At 45.4% G+C, this 15,221-nt stretch overlaps 1 long non-coding RNA gene and 1 pseudogene across 4 annotated transcripts in view; both read right to left on the bottom strand.

Moving 5' to 3' along the window:
- Positions 1 to 15,221, bottom strand: part of LOC120581299 (uncharacterized) — a 67,945-nt gene that overhangs the window by 34,521 nt on the left and 18,203 nt on the right. The window lies entirely within an intron of this gene.
- Positions 4,377 to 4,492, bottom strand: LOC120581843 (uncharacterized; annotated as a pseudogene).

Raw genomic sequence — 15,221 nt, 5'->3', positions numbered from 1 at the left:
ATATTTTTAAAAATTAAAAAAATTAGCTATTAGGGAAGTGAATATCAAAACCACAATGAGATACCATCTCACACCTGTCTGAATAACTATAATCAACAAGACAAATAATAACAAATGCTGGAGAGGATGCAGAGTAAAAGGAACTTTCATACACTGTGGGTGGGACTGCAAATTGGTACAGCCACTATGGAAAACAGTGTGGTGGTTCCTCAAAAAACTAAGAATTGATCTACCATATGATCCAGCAATCCTTCTACTGGGTATTTACCCCAAAAACTTGAAAACTCATAACCGAAAAGATATTTGCACACTGATATTCATAGCAGCATTATTCACGGTGGCCAAGACATGGAAGCAACCTAAGCATCCTACAATAGATGATTGGCTAAAGAAGCTGTGGTACATATATGCGATGGAATATTACTCAGCCATAAGAAGAGATGAAATACTGCCATTTGTGACAACATGGATGGGCCTTGAGATAATAATGCTAAGTGAAATAAGGCAGACAGAAAAAGTTGAAAATCACATGATATCATTTATATGTGGGATATAAACCTAAAAGCAACAAATGAACAAGACAAACAAACAGAGACTCATGGACTAGTGATTAGCAGAGGGCAGGGGGTGGTGGAAGAGGGAGGATGTAGATGGGGTAAAGAAGGGTCAAATATAGGGGGTAAGGGGAGGGTGAAGTGAGTAAAGGGGATCAAATATATGGTAGCTGAAGGAAACTGGACTTTGGGTGGTAAACACACAATAGAATATACAGATGTCAAATTATAATGTACACTTGAAAATTACATAATTGTATTAACCATTGTTACCCCATGAACTTATTTAAAAAATTTTTTTAATGAAGCCCAATTTATCTATTTTTGTCCTTCATTGCCTGCACTCTTAGTGTCATATGCAAGAAATCATTGCCAAATCCAATCTCATGAAGGTTTTTCCTTATCTTTTCTTCTAAGAGTTCTATAATTTAAGTCTTAAGTTTCTGTCTCTGATCTATTTTGAGTCAATATTTGTATACCGTGTAAGGTAAGGATCCAACTTCATTCTTTTGAATGTAGATGTCTATTGTTCCCAATATTATTTGTTGAAAAGACTGTCCTTTCCACATTGAATAGTCTTGACACCCTTGTCGAAAATCATTTGAACATATATGTAAGAGTTTATTTCTGGGCTCTCTATTCTACTTCATTTGTCTACGTGTCTGTCTTGAATGCCAGTACTACACTGTTTTGATTACTGTTGCTTTGAAGTAAATTTTGAAATCAGGAGGTATGAGATCCCCCAGTTTTGTTCTTTTTCAAGATTGTTTTGGCTATCCAGGATCCCTTGAGATTCCACATGAACTTTAGGATAGATTTTTCTATATCTGAAAAAACATTGTTGGGATTTTGATAGTGATTGTATTGCCTTTGTGACTTCAAGGAGGATCTGAGCCAGTTAGGGTGTTCCAAGGTGACCAGGAACCAGCAGTGCAGTAAGGGTGAATGGTGGTCTGAGCAGAAGGGGAAGGCACAGACTTGACAACTCAAAGAGTGAGGGACAAGAGGCTCCCTTTCTTTAGAATACTGAAAGCTTTGGTTCTTCCCAGGCCTCCATCAGAGGCAGGTCCCCACGGGCAGAAGTGTACCCATCTGTATAATGGGCATTAAATTCCTAAGCCACTAAGAACGCTCCTCCAGAATCAAACGCCTCCTACTTCCCCTCATTTAGATTTTTTAGCTCTTCCAAGTCTCTTGTTGATTTGTTAGGACCTAGTTTTCCCTATCCTGGCTCTTGAGAACATCAGCACTATTTTTGATGTGGCTAGGAGTCTGCCTCACTCCTACCCCTAGACAAGTCATCCCTCCAGTCCAGCCAGCTATCCCTCTTAGGAGGAGTATGTTTCCTCGAGACTGGAAGGAATAGGAATGGGTAGTTCCAGGCCCTCAGGGAAAGGATGGCTGGGCAAAATCACTTGGTAAAGATTATAGAGATGTTCTCCTCATCCTGGTTTGTCTCACAAGCAGACCCAGGTCTCAGTAAGTGAGGTCCACCTGCCGCAGTAAAAGCAAAGGTGGGCACAGGCAGCCTTGTTGTGCAGCCCAGACTCTTGGGAGATGACTCACCAGGATTTAAGTCAGCCCTCTGGCTCTGCCTCAGAAAAACTCCTGCACTCAGTCCAGCAATGCAGACAGACTGAAGGACAAAGGAGCAGAACCCCTCATGGGACACAATTGCCGGTTCTGAGCTGTGACACTTACCTACCCTCTCTGTCTGACTTTGGAGACATAGAGGAGCTTTTACTGCCCTAACTTTAGGAGGTATGTCTAGGGCTTCTGGAAACTCATCCTGCCTGGGGAGCCGGAGACCTAATCCCAGCTCTGAAAGAGGAGCCTGTGGTCTCTGGCACAGCCTGAATTTCTATCCCAAGGTTCACATATATAAGACCAGGTGTCAGAAAATAAGATCCTGAGCCAAACAGGAGCCTTTATCCAAGCTGTTTTTAAACCATTCCAAACTTTAGCAGGCTGACTTGAGTCATGTTAGATATAGAAGTAAAGTAGCAAGCAGATAACATTCTACCTATTTCAGAGATTAAACAAAAAAGGCCTAGAAAATTATACTAATGCTGGGAAGGATCTCATCCAACTGAGCCTTTTGTTTTACCAAATAAAATCTATCCAGCTGTCCATCTGTTTGTTTATCCATCCATCCATCCATCCATCCATCCATCCATCCATCTATCCATTCATCCATCCACTGCCTGCTCCTAGACAGGTTTCTTGCTAGGGGTTGGGGAAATAGCAGTGAGTAAGACAAGCAGAAACTCTCTTTCATGTAAGTCACAGTCTTCTGGGGAAGGCAGATGGCAGTAAACAAGCAAATAAATAAATAAGACCTCTAATAAAGGGGGATAAGTCATGGAACACAGGTCTACGGGAATATTTAACTAAAAACTCTGACCTGGACCAGGAAGTCAGTGAGGTCTGCCCTGAGAAAGCAGAGACCTGAAGGATGAGCTAAACAGAGAAAAAAGGGAAGAGTATTTCAGGCAGAGGGAACAGCGTGTGCAAATGCCTGGGAGCTGGGGAGATTGGGAGGACAAGCCCAGAGAGGAAAGGTCACCTGAGGAGCTGGAGACCAGACTGAGGCTTTAAGATTGCTACTTATATTCTTCCACCATATCCCATAGCCCAACACCCCTAAGCTTCATGGCCTCAGAGAACACCTCTGGCCCCTCTTGGGGTCAATCACTGTACCTCCAGGTGTCCAGGAGAGCCCAAAGACAAACCACAGAGTGCAGGATATCAGAATTATGCAAAGAAATTATAGGGTGTGTCTAACTTTGTTGAAGCTCCTTCAGGTTCCCCTGTGGCTGGTGGGAACCTCTGGCTTGAGTTAATACTAGAGATCAAAGTTGAGTGCTGAGTAGAAAAGATTTACTGCTACAGAGAGAAACTACTCCAGCGGAGTCTACGCTCAGGGTTGGGTGAGGGAGAGAAATGGGGTTGGTCATGAACTATCTCTGCTCTGTATTTAAAAAGCAAAGTTTCTGAGTGTTGCTGAGTGACTGGGGATATCAGGTTTAGAGGTCCAGTCAGCACTGGGCTGGCTGGAGGTGGTCAGCTGTGTACCTAGACTGTCTGCTTCAGCATATGGTGTCTAGCAGCTTCTATATGCGTTACATGCCTGAATCAAGATCTGGGTGTCCAATCAGGTCTACCACTGATGTCAGCAGGCTAGATGGCCAGATTAGGGCTTATTATTTGCCACTGGCCTTCAGTACTTTGGTTATGAAACAATGTGGGGTGCCCCAGACCACCATGTCCTGAGTCCAATCAGTTAAGAGTTGTTTGCTAAATGCAACCATTGGTCTAGAATCTATATCCTCAACACCTAAGGCAGGGTCCCCTTCCTCTCCCTCACCCCCACATGTTGTGTTGAATTCCACCTCTTTTCATATTCTACTGTGTCTACCCTAGTCCAGGCCACTACTATTTTCACCTAAAGTCATTCACTTCCTCCAGGCTTATCATCTCTAGGTCATGGTCTATGTGGCAACCAGAGTCATCTATCTAAAATGTCACTTCTTTCCTTAAAACCCTTCCTTGGCTACCCTTGGCCATTGGGACAAAGCACTGGGGTTTACACACCCAGCCAGCTGACCTCTCCAACCATGGCCCTGCACAACCCCCTCACATACTAAGCTCAGCCACAGTGAATCTCAGTTTCTCCAGAGTCATGCTCCCTCTCACTTTCAGGCCTTTGTCCATGGTGTTCCCTCTGCAAGGAATGCTGCTCTCATCTTCGCCTGTCAGCTCCTGCTTCTTTTACTTTTTTTTTTAGATTTTATTTGTTATTTATTTATTTATTAGTATTAATGCCTATAGCACCTGGTCTTCCTAGGTGCTCTCCCATCCAAGTACTAACCAAGCCCAACCCTGCTTAGGTTCCGAGATCAGCCATCAGGCTTGTTCAGGGTGGCATGGCCGTAGACCATGGACCGTGGCTCCACTGGGGCACGAACTCAGGAACTTCTGCATGTAAGGCAGACATACTAACTGCTACACTATGGAATCATGTCCTCTTGCTTATTTTTCAAGTGTCAGTTTAGATGCCAATACCTTGGAGCCTTCCCCAATGTCCCTAAGTTCAGGTTAGGTGTTCCCAACTTAGTGCACCCCACTTCCAGTCCCTTCTCCCTACTTCAAATTTATTTGAATTGGAGGGTGGGAGACAGTGAGGTTTCCAGGTTATTTGGAAAAGACATCTGCCCCCTGCTCTTCAAACTGCCTAGAAACGTGGGCTGGAATTCCCGGAGAAGGAAATACCAGCACATCCCTGTTCTTCCCTCTCGAAATGCTAGCATAGATCCTATTCTAAGGAGAACAGGGCCCATTTAGTCTCTAGGATAGATTCTTCTCTTGGACTATTATAAGGAGAATCACCTAGGAGGTAGAGGGGCTCCAGGCTGCCCAGCCAGAACACTGGGCCAGGCAAAAGCCCAGGCTGGAGAAAGAATGACCAAGGTTCAAACCTTGCCTCTCTCCATCCAACTGAGTGACCATGTCATTAAATTAAGGTTGCCAATTTCTGGTTCAGCTCAGCCTGGGCTTGTAGTGCAGGTTGTGCTAGGCCAAGAGGATTCTCCAGGGGCCTAGGTGCTTTTTGAACTTGTGTTTCTGGCTCTTTGGTGAATAGAATGAATATTCCCATGCAAACAAGAAATGCCTCCATGGGGTTCTGTTCTTTAAAAGAAACCAAGGGTCCCACAGACTGAGGATTTTCTTTCAAAGTCAACTCAAGTCACCACTCTCTGAAAATTTTTATCAACTCTGCTTGTCCCAAGTCCTACCCTGCCACCACCATGTCAAATGGTTATGGAAGGTCCCCAAGGGCACCTCTCATGCTGGGTAAATGGGTACCCATGTGCATGGCTGACTGTTAACCAGAGTGAGTTCTAGGGAAGGAGAGTTGGGAATCACACATATTCTTTTTACTGTGTACACTTCTGTAATGTGGGAATGTTTTTACAAGCATGTATGACTCTTGTAATTAGAAATGCAAATCTAGTAAAAAGCTCCATCCCTAAGGCCATAGGTTCAGAAGGCGGAGGGTGACAAGGAAAACTTACTAAGAGTGAGACAGTACTGTAGTTGGACCTGGTCAGAAGGGCACATGTCTATGGCAGTGACAAAGGAGTATTTATATCAAGTAAAGGCAAGACCCAGGACCTAAGGATGGGAGAGATTCACAGGCAGAGGATAAAATGGATGAAGGAGTGTAAGGAAGCCTGGTGAGAGGTGAGTTAAAACCATAGTGGTTAGAGCCTTGAAAGCCAGATCAAGGAGTTTGTAATTAAGAGAATTAATTACAAAGCCAGAGGGACATGACCCGAGCTAGGTCTTGGGGTTGGAGCTGGCAAAGATGAGAGCGGCCAGAACTGCCAGGTGACTATTTGCACATCCCAGTGAGAAGAATAATAATCAAGGAAAAGGGGTCCCTGGATGAATGAGCTTACTGGCCCGGACATTGATACTGAGGGCAGGGCCTACTCTCTACCTGCACCACAAATTCTCCCATAGCCTTGCACTGGTAGCTCTGTGCTTGAGGCTCCCGGTGCACCTGAAGCTGGCGACAGGGTGACATCCCAGCATGGCTCTGGTTCAGTCCTACTTGCCCATTTTGATCCAGAGAGGAAGTGGTGCCCACTGGACCTCCTGGGGCCTTTGTTTCCTTCTGTCTTCATAGAACCACTCCAGAGCTGCTGTTTGGTTTTGGGTCACTTGGTGATTCATTTGCAAATCACATTTTCCTGGGTCCTGAAGGAAAAGCAAGCTTGTACACCACAAAAAGAGTGACTAGGGTGTGCCCGTATGAGCCAGATGCTGCTGCTTATACTGTAGTGCCAGCTGTAAGAGGCAGGATGGGTGCTTTGGCAATACTGGGGGTTCCCGTGGGCTCTGGAGAGCATCATGGATCTGGAGGCACTGGGTCTGACAGCAGGGAGCGGAGGCCAGAAGTGCCCCACCTGATGTACCTTCCAGCCCTGCGAGGAACAATCATGCCTAAGGGACCTACAGGAAGGACTGGGCCTTGGGCAGGTTATTCAAGACCAGAGAACCCTTCTCCCCTTCCTAACTATGGGACTTCCACGATCATGACCAGATATCAAAGACTCAAAGACAAAAGGAAACCAAACAAACCCTGCAGCAAGGGAGCATTTTCTTCCCTCTCTGACTCCTCTGAGTTGCTTAGTGGAAAGAGATCAAGGCCATACTCTACCCTGAGCAGGCCCCAAAACTTCGGAGTACTGTAAACCCACCAGGCAAACAAAATCCCTTCCTCTACCGCAGGTGGTCTCACAGCTCAGAACTCTGGGGCTTGCTGTTCCCTCTGCCAGGATGCCCTTCCTCACCTGGCCCCACTGCTGGCTGAGGAACTCTCATTCCTTTTGCAAGTATCACCTCTTCTGTGAAGCTTTCCTTTACCACTCTGCTAGCACACTCCCCGCTCCATTATTTCTGTACCTTGTACTTAACCCATCACTGCATATTGCACTCTCAGCTGTTGCGCTTTAATTATTTGTCTGGAGTGATGTCATACACCTTACTCTTCTCTGTCCCCAGGGAGTAGCCTAGTATCTGCCTCATTGACAGGTGCTCACCGAGCATTGGGGCAGTCACAGAACAGAGTCAGAGATTTCCTAAGCCAGTTTTAGGGTACTAAAGAATACTTTGCCTCTCCTCACCACCCCCTTAGCCACATCTGGAGGTGTCTCTCTTGAAAGAGTCCTCAAAACAGGAGTCTGTGGAGGTCCCCCAAGTTCCTGATGAACTTGGGACTGAGGCCAAGGCAGAGTGGGGAAGGCTGGGAAATTTGCTGATCCCTCACTGCTCTGGAAATTGAGCCTTGTGCAGCAGCAATGTGGTGATGATTGACAACCCACTTGCAATAAAGAGCATGGGCTGTGGCCTGAGTGACTGAGCATGTTGCCTGCCCAAGGTGTCCTGACAAACCCATCTGGACATGACCAGGTGGATACTCAGGACCCAGTACATCATCCAGCTTGGGCCATGGGAAGGGTGTGTAAGATCAGCCAGGCAGGTAGGAGACCCCCAGCCACACTCCATGAAGCAAGTACCTCTGAGTGCTCAGTCTACCCTCTTCCACTTTCATGATAAGGATCCATGTCCAGGCAGGCTGTGGCAGCAAAGAGAAGGCCAGCCCCTGCCACAAGGCCTTGGCTTCCACCCCAGGCATCCTGCTTCAGACTTTGCATTCCTCTAGGATGACAATGCTCCCTGTCTCTGGCCACTTTGCCAAGCCAGAGCCCTGCCTTCCTGCCAGGGCAGCTTTTCTGTGGACTTCTCAAGCCTTAGAATTCTCTGACTGGCTTACAGCTCATCTGCTCAGCCAGGCTCCAAAGCCCAACACCACCCTCCCTATCTCCTTACCCCTAGCTTGAGTCAGCACCCAGCTGGCTGCTCAAGCCCTGGCTCTGGTCCTTCCAGAGGTCTCTGGGCAAATCTGCAGCTCAGCTCTAAACACTTCCGTATTTGGTCTCTTTGGTTCATTGATCAGGAATCATATGACCTTTTAAAAACACAGCTGGTAGAGTTTCCTATCTGTGCTTCTGTATTTGGATCAGTAAATTGGGCTACCTAGAGTTTATTTAAACCTGCAGGTCTGGGTGCAGAATGAAGCTGCCCTCATGACGCCTCTTGAATTTTCTCATTTTCTGGGTCATCTTAATTCTTGAGACTAAACTAGGCCTGTTTTTAAAGCTCATTTGTCTCCTGAGTTCTTCTAAGGACTATTTTCTCTTTACACTGAGATTCACTAATTACAAGGTAAAGCACTAATCTATACTCCTCCCCTATCCCTGTACCACACACACACACACACGCACACACACACACACACACACACACACACACACACACACACACACACTTATTTCTCAGACAAGATGAGTCATAACTCCTTAGTCAGGTCAGTAACCCAAGGTAGTAATATTCTCTATGTTCCCTTCCTCCATCTTTTGAAATATACACAGGTACATTGCAGATGTGGCAGAGACTGCCAGCTGTCCTCCAGTATCTAGTCTAACTGAGCACTTCACCATCCAAAATAATTACTAAATTTCCCAGCCTCCTTTCTAGCTATGTGACTAAGTTCTGATTAATGAGATATAAGAAAGATGGTGCATTCAACTTCTGGGGAGTATCCTTAAAGGGAAAAAGCATGCCCTTCCTCCTTTCTTCCTTATTCATGCTAGCTAAAAAGCTTCTGTGATGTGATAGCTGGAGTTGTATATAGCAGCTATCTTGGAACATGAGAATGAAGCCACACTTTGAGGATGGCAGATGTAGTAGCCCAACTTCAGAGATGGCCTCCAATGATTCTCAACTTCTGGTATTCATGTTCTCCCATATTAAATAGGGCTGACCTGTGCAAACCAATAGGGTAACAACATAAAAACTATTGTAGCTACTGCCTTACTCTCTTTTAGATCACTTGCTCTAGGTTAGTGGAAGCCAGCTGCCATGTTGTAAGCACACTCAAGCAATGCTATGGAGGATTATAGGTGGTGAGGAACTGAGGCTTCCTGCCAACAACCAGGTCCAACTTGCCAGCAGTATTATAGTTGTAGTCAAGCCTTCGGATCACCAGAGATCCATGTGACACCCTGACGGCACCCTCATGAGAGAACCTGAGCCAGAACCACCCAGTTTAGTCACTCTGAATTCCTGACACACAAGAAGTATGAGATAATAAATGTTTATTGTTGTTTTAAGCCACTGAGTTTTGAAATAATTTGCTACACAACAGAGAAGAGCAACAAAATAGGAGCCTTGGCCCTCTGAAATTGTGGAGGTCCATAACAACCCTTCATACCTCCCTCAGAATTTTTTTTGAAAAAGAGAAATAAGCTTATTTTCACAACTATTATTTTACATTTTGTGTCACTCCTACTCCTGTCCCTGATTTGGCACCCTCCATTCATTCAGAAACTCTTCTAAGACTCACCAGCTGGAAGTGCCTTTGGAGGCCATCTCAGTCATTTCTCCTACCAATGGCATGTTGGGGCCTAAATCTTCCTAAGCTGATGCCTAAAAATGTCTATAAAAGGAATTTCATAATGAGAACCACAGGCCAAGGATCAGGAAACACTGGTTCCAACCCCTCCTGAGGGATTTCATGTAACGGTTTGGTGACTTTACCTGACACAGAGATATCATCTTCATATGGGTCTCCCTGGGATTTCCATGAGCCTCAAACAATTTGTAAGTGCTTTAGAGAGAGCCAAGCAGCTCTACAAACTAAAGATAGTTCTCTTGCTGTGGGTCTGGTTGTCTCTGGATGGAGTTAGCCTACGTCAACATTTACAGGTGTCCCTTTCATGGACTAGTTTTCAGGTATGCACCCCATGTGGCCTACTGAGTAGATCCTTAGCAGTGATGAGATGCCCTGCTCAGTTCTATTCAGCCATGATAGCTAACAGAACTGAGAGATGACAGTCCTGTTAGTTTATTCTTTATATTAAAGTGCTCCTTCCCGGTGCCCTGGTTGCAAGACAACGGCTGGCCCTCTGAGGCTCCCTCTCCATCCACGTCCTGCTTCATCACCGACTATGACATCTGGGCAGACTAGCCAGCTAATTCCTGACTCTCGGCATCAAAATTCCTAGACCTGCTTAATGTTCCTCACCTTCTCCCACTTGGCTCTTCCCACATCGTGAGACAGCTTCTCTCTGAAATCATAGCCTCCAAAATTGTACCAGAGGCCTTGACTGACTTCCTGCTTTCTAGATTTTTCCAGTCCTCTCTCCACTACTGCTTTTGGACTTTAACAAGGACCTTCTGTCCCTAGAGGCCTCAATTGTTTCCTCAGCCTGGCCCATCTGAATCAGCTAAACAACGATGCATTTTCATAAACCCTATATTAGTTCAGGTAATGCTAGATGCTATAACAAATTCCAAAATGTGTACTGGCTGAGACAACATAGTTGATTTCTTGCTCACAAAAAACCCAACAGGCGTTCCTGATTAGTGGTGTTTCTCCTCCAAGGGATGATTCAGGGACCAGGATCCTTGCACCTTGTGGCTCTGCCATCTTAAACATGTGGTTTCCAAGGGGGCATCAAACTGGAAGAAGGGGAAAGGAAGGGTGCAGAGGCACATCCGTTTCTTAACTATCTTGGGCTTGTACTGGAAGATGTAGTCTCTGCTGGAAAGCCTCAATTCTATTCTTTGGAAGGGCTGGGGGCGGTGACAATATTTTTTTTGGTGAACAGTTAGCTCTCTGTGGTACACACCCTTCCTTTCCTTTTGCCACACCTTCCTAACAAGACCACCACCCAGGCACTCCAGGCCAACCTGCCTTCCTGGCTTCTATGTCCTGGAAAAAAGCCGAGGTAGGCAGATTAGTGCCAATATAGATTTATGACCACCAAAGCCAGCAGAGCCCTGTACTCCTAGGCCTAGTTCAGATTCTCTATTTCCTATAACAAGGGTTCTAATCATCCACTCCTTGCCTTTAGCCCCTCCCCTACCCTCATTCTCAGCAAGTAAGAATTTTAGAGCCAAAGGTCACGATGCATGTCAGTCCACTTCTTCTCCTTCTCTCTCCTCCTCCTCCACAATCATATAAACTTGTCCACGCCCACATTCACTCCAACTTCTTCTCCCCAGCTTCACAACCCAAAGAGCTCCCTAGATTTCAGACCTGTGCATCATTCCACCTGCCCACCAGATGCTTCCACCGAGGTGCCCATAGGTCTTTCATACTCATTATGTCTCTAACTGAACTCACCATTGCCTAGCTCAGCCCCCTCCCCCAAGCCTGCTTTTCCTCCTGTGTGCTTTTTTTCTCCTATGAAGGTGACACCCTAATCACATTGTCAATCACGAAGAAATCCTGAGGGTCATCATTGTTTCATTTCTCAAGTTAAATCCTGGTCAAAAGATTTTTTGAATCAGTTCCCTCCACCCCGTTCCTAAAAGCAAATTTTTATTTCTTGCTTGGATGCCTGCAACTCTTTCCTAATGAGTCTTTATGCCTCTAGTCTATTCCCCTCCAAGCTGTTCTCCATGGGCATCCAGAGTGGCTGTTTCTCAGTACAAATCTGACCACAACACTCCCTTTCTTAAGTGAAGTACGGACTTCCCTCTGAGGCCGCCAAGACCCCACGTGACTGGTCCCACTGTCCCTGACACTCTAACAACATCAGACATTCCTCTGTACATGCCCTGCGGATCCTTGATGCCCCACCAGTGTCACTGGTGGGTGACCCTTCTTGGTGCTGCAGGCATATCCTTAGTTTAATTCTGTCTGTGTTTATCACACTCCTCAGTAAAGTTCTTTTTCTATGCCTGCCCCCAGCACCACGAGGGCAGGAACTAGCTCTCTTTATCTCAGTATCTCAGTGCCTGGGACAGTGCTTAGCATACAGGAAGTGCTCAATACATGTTCAGAGAATGAATGAAGATGGTGAAAAGGTACCCATTGAAGGTATGAAAATCTTGATTTATATATACTTGCCTTACACTGAATGAATACTTCCTTCTCAGGAAAGCCAAAGTATATATATATATATATATATTTATCTGTGAAATCTGATCCTTTGCCTGAGGGCCTCCCCATCAATTAATAATGACTGGCCATTTGCACAAAACCTCTTCTCCCAAAGCACTTTGCAAGGTGGTGTGGGGGGAGAGGCACAGCTCTCCTGTCCTGCCAGAGCTGTGGGCTCAGTCTTCACCATGTGACTGGCCTTGGCAATTGACTCACACCCTCTCACTGGATCCCTACACAGGCCCTAGGAGGCGAGACAGAAAGGAATATTGTCCCCCGTTTTTAAGATAAGGAAACCTGTTTGCAGGACATGAGTTGATCATCAAAAGGTGCAGAGAGGGTCTGGTATTTGTTCTTTTCTGCTATATCATAGACCATTCTGTCCCTGACCTCTGGGGCTGACATAAAGCCTCATGAAGCCAACATGGATCCTGGGCTCTGTGGGAAACTGCCTCAGACCAGGAGGGTTGAGACGCTACCCCAGGTCCTTAGGCCATAATACTGTACGTCTTACATGTCAGCTATTCTCTCAGGTGGAGAATTATTGGAACAGACAACCATCCAAGCTGACTGGGGCATAAAGGACTCTCATGAAATCCAAATGCATGAAGCCATCTCAGGAAGCTCATTAGGCAGCCACTTTGTCCTTCCTGCTGGACCACAGGTCTTTATCTCTGCATTGCTAATCTCTTCCTCTTTTCACAAAACCCCTGACCATATTTTACAAGGCCCAACATGACCACCGGCCTTGAGTTGGCCTAATTCACAACTCCAGGGCCCACCACCATAGAAGCAGAGTGTCAGAGCCTTGGGAACACCTAGTTGGCTCAACCTAGACGATGGTTGGTTCTCCCAGGTTAGGCTTGAGTCCCAGCCCAACACCTGGAACATGGGCAACGGGATTGGGTCAGCTGGTATGAACAGGGCAGCAGGGATTGTGGCAGGGGAATCCTAGGAAAGATGGAGGTAGGGAGCCAATTACAAGTGTAGGGAAAACTGAGAAAGATGTTGAAATTTTGTGGGTGTCTTGAATCACTAACTTACCCACCGAGGTTATCTCTGCCTTTTGTTGACATTTCTCAACTCTAAACATGGAACTTAAGTTATAAAATCTTAATAGTAATGCAGGTAATTCTTGTTCACAGAAATGCAAATTGTGGAATACTAATGACTATGGCCTTGTGGAGATCGATCAGTTTTGCGTCCATTTCTAAAATCATTTCAACATTCCTTATCTGACTATCCTGTGTGATCCTTTGACTTATCCTTTGAGTTGACTGTAATATTTTAGTAGTTCTCAGTCTTAAAATTAACGTGTTAAATTTTTGACACGTTAATTTTACATCTTAGGAGAGTTATGATTACGTACTCTTTTAAAACTTATCACTAAATATAGACAAAGCCTGTATGATCACATACTCATTTTAGAAACATTACTGATACAGAGAAAAAATTTTAGAAGAATACACAAGAAACTGTTAATGGCTACTTATGGGTGAAAAGCAAAGGAGGAGGCACTCACTTTTCATTTTTTATCTTTTTGTATGTTACAAGAATTTCAACGGAAGTTGTCTAAGCAAAAATTTAAGGGCCATTTGTTTTCTTTTTTAATATATTTTTTATATATATGTAAAAATAGTATTCATTTTAAGCTGTACATATGGTTGTTTGGACTTTCCTGATTGTATATTATATTTTAAAATAAAATAAAAGAAACTGGATTCATGTTATTGTTAAATTTTGTAAATTTTATGGGCCCAGCACACTTCTGCTGTGCTAAATTTTGTAAATTTTAAAGGAAAAAATAAACCAAATAGGTAAAACTACATCTGGGCCTATTGCTCCAAGCTAGCCACAAGGCTGCCAGGAGGTGGTTATGACATGCTGTCTGCCTGCAGGGAATAGGATAAGGTTTGGGGCCCACCCACCAGCCAAATGGTTCCAGACACTTACCACACCTACCCTGTGTCAGGAGCTGCTTAGGTGAGGAGACTTCCCCATTGTTCAACACCAGCTGCCTCTCCACCCTCCAGCCCGCTGGCAGCCCAACTCAGAGAACACTGATGGAAGATGACGCCAGAATGGGAATCCCTTCTTCCTGGCCTCCTCCCCTAACAACCGGAGAGGCATCCTGCCCTCCCTATCTTGCCGCTGAAAGGGGAGAATCATTGCCAAACCACTGCTTGTACAACAATGCACTTCTGAGAAGGGTACACAAAATTTTTCTCAACTCAATTGTCTTCCTCCTGACTTATTCGATGGTCTTGATGTACTCAGCCTTCAAGCTCATGGGTGGCTCACCTACTAGTAATGACTCCCAATACTTTATATTCTTCTGTCTTCTTTAGCCAACCTATAAACCAGTATTTAAGTACATGAAGATAGAACCCTCCTTCTAGGAATTCTTCCATCAACCACATTTGGATATTTGTCTCTGCTGTTTTCTTAGTGTGTGTATGTGGTGAGGGAGGCAACACCAACAGGCAGTGGGACCATCTCTCGGCCCCAGGAACTTCTCCTGCAGGATCTTTAGCATGAGTATGTGAAGTCCCTTGTACTTGGCACATCTGCAGGCAGATGCTTCACTAATGAACTCTAGCCTAGGAGGACCAAGGAAGAAGGAAAAGCATGAGCCCAGGGCTTCCTCTCACTTGCTGCACACTCTCAGCTAGCCTGACAAGGGCCAGTCCTTCTCACACTGACCCACTAAACACAGAGCTGCGGCCACTCTGAATCCTGGGGCTGGTGCTGCAGGTTCTCTTGAACACCTTCCCAAGTAGCACATCACTTCTTACAGACTGCTATGGGGAGGGAGAGCCTTATTCATAGTGCCACTTCTTGGGGAATGTTTGAACTCAGACACCAACATTGTCTGATCACATTACTCCCTTGCCATTGCTTCTAGCACTAAGTCCAAGCTCTGCGGAATGGCCTTCAAGTCCCTTCCTTCCCAATCTGGCCCCAGCTATATCTCTCTACGCTATGTACTCTGCTGTTTAACCACTCATTCACCCCATGCATACTAGATTCCAATTTGTGTGTTGAAGGCTGTTTTCCAAGCCCTCACAGCTGCCCCAAATGCCTCATTTCCAAAGCAGCTTCTCTTGTATTAACTGGTGTCATCAGAATTGCATTACTACAGATGC

Source organism: Pteropus medius, unplaced genomic scaffold (assembly GCF_902729225.1).
Source record: "Pteropus medius unplaced genomic scaffold, Ma_sr-lr_union100, whole genome shotgun sequence".
Classification (NCBI taxonomy): domain Eukaryota; kingdom Metazoa; phylum Chordata; class Mammalia; order Chiroptera; family Pteropodidae; genus Pteropus; species Pteropus medius.
The sequence above is the reverse complement of the archived record's forward strand: the minus strand, read 5'-3'. Positions and strand labels throughout refer to the sequence as shown.